The 2,225-nt window shown below is 45.9% G+C and overlaps 1 pseudogene; it reads left to right on the top strand.

Moving 5' to 3' along the window:
- Positions 1-1,058: 1,058 nt before the first annotated feature.
- LOC143683091 (melanoma antigen preferentially expressed in tumors-like) lies at positions 1,059-1,886 on the top strand (annotated as a pseudogene).
- Positions 1,887-2,225: the final 339 nt, after the last annotated feature.

Raw genomic sequence — 2,225 nt, forward strand, 5'->3', positions numbered from 1 at the left:
AAAAAACTGTTTGGCCAACATGTCCTGTTATCTTGTAGGCCCCTCTTGTTGTTGACTATTTGGGCTTTTGATCTTGTCCTTCAAAAGGAAGAAGGTGCTGATATTAGTTCATCTGGGGTTTCATTCCTGCAAGCAGAGCAAGGGAAGGTTTCTGGGAACTAGTAAGTTTTTGAGATAAGACCAACAGCAAACAATTTCAACAAGGGATTTTTATGCTTAAAATGACTTCAAGGCTGCTTCAGTGAAGAGACCATAAAAAAAAAAACAAAAAAAAAAACAAAAAACATTTTTCTATCACTGAAGACCATACTAAGCATTTTAGTTAAAGAACTATATTGAGCGTTTTTTCTATTTCTCCAGCTATCAGTATTAGTAATGGTGTTTCTCTCCCTTTGAACACCAGGAAACTTGCTGAGGCAGCACCCTTGTTCTTTTGATCCAGCTACTCTGCTTGGTAAGCTAGTTGCCAAAAGGGGTAGGTATAATTAAAAGGTCGATTAAAACTTCTGAGGAGCCAGGCTAAGGCTCAGAGTCCTGGAGTGTTGAAGTCCCTGCTATGGTCAAAGCAGGTAGATCCCTGCCAGAGGCCTCTGATCTTGATTCCTTGATGAGCAGATTCATCTGAAGGAGCTGCCAGGCTCCACCCAGGCTCCTGCAACAGGCTGGTCAGAGCCTGCCTAGGGCTAGTCCTTGGCTATCGCTGCTCCGGAGGAGCTGCCCACAGAGCATTTCCTGCTACTGGTCACAACTGCCCTCAGCAGGAGACACAGCCAGGCACCAAAAGTAATGGTGCTTGGCCTTTCCCCAGCTTCCCTCTAGGGACCCTGCTGAAGAAGCAGCAGCCTCACCAGGATACCTTATAAGCAGCGGCACGATGTACTAGATGGCCAGGTTCCCCCAGGAGATAGAAACTACAAGTGCTGGGCTTATGGAAGCACGTTTTTCAGGACTTCTGGAAAGTAAGGTCTGGAACCATGCCCATGTAATCTAGTTGATCAAGGCAGAACCAGCTTAACCCATGACTAAGATTCTGAAAAGAGGAAGACTGACGAATAGGGATGAAACAGCCCCATGTGCTCATGGACCTTTGCCTCAAGGAGGTCCCTCCTGATGCATTCCTTACCTTCTTCATTAAGAAGGTCAAGCAGAGAAAACTTCCAATGCAACTGTTCTATAAGAAACTCAAGAATTTTGCATTACCAATCCAAGATATTAAGAAGATCCTGAAGGTGATGTAACTGGACCATATCCAGAATTTGGAAGTGAATTGCTGGAATCTCTCTACCCTGGGAAAGTCTGCTCCTCATCTGGGACAGATGATTAATCTGAATAGACTTCCTCTCACCCACATCCACGTCCTCCTCAGCTAAGCAGGAGCAGTGTGTCCCCAGTTTACCTCTTAGTTCCTCAGTCTGCTCCACCTGCAGAACCTCCATGCGGACGCTGTCTCCTTTCCTGGACCAGGTGCTCAATGCCTGAAGACCTCTTAGAGATTCTCTCAACCACTAATTGTCTACTTTTAGAGACCCTCTCAATCACTAATTGTCTAGTTTTGGAAGCAGACCTCAGGCATCTATCCCCATGTCCCAACATTGCTATAGGACCCGAGTTTGAGTGGTTTCAGCCAAACCAGTGTAAGTTCTGGGCCCCTCAAGATTCTGCCTGAGAGAGCCTCAACCACCCTACCAAGCCTGGATTTAGGTGAGTGTGGGATCATGGATTCCCAATTCAGTGCCATGCTTCCAGTACTGGGCCACTGCTCCCAACCGACAGCACTTAGTTTCTGTGGAAACTTTGTCTCAACAGCCATTGGGGAGAACCTGCAGAGGTCTATCCCTGTCCTTCCTGTGGCAATGGGACCTTCTATGATCCAAGACCCATGTTAAGCCCCTGTTATACACCTATCTAGCTAGGGTGCACACGTTAAAGGATCGACTCTGAGCACTTGGAAACTGAAACTAGGACATAAGTGCATCATGAAGGGACATAAAGGGCTCAGTTTCAGACAAGTACTCAGTGGGGAAAGGGAAAGGAATGGTGATCTGGGGGTAAGGGGGTGAAGTGTTGACATAGGGGATTGGTGGACACTTCAGGGACAAGTGTCCCATAGAGTCAGAAATATGAATCTGACTCTTTAGAAGGTGATTGGAGCTTGAGAGGTTAGTGTGACATGTAGGTTGTAAAGAAAAAGAAAGGAAATTTCAATGTTAAAAAATAGATAATGT

Source organism: Tamandua tetradactyla, chromosome 5 (genome assembly GCF_023851605.1).
Source record: "Tamandua tetradactyla isolate mTamTet1 chromosome 5, mTamTet1.pri, whole genome shotgun sequence".
Taxonomy (NCBI): domain Eukaryota; kingdom Metazoa; phylum Chordata; class Mammalia; order Pilosa; family Myrmecophagidae; genus Tamandua; species Tamandua tetradactyla.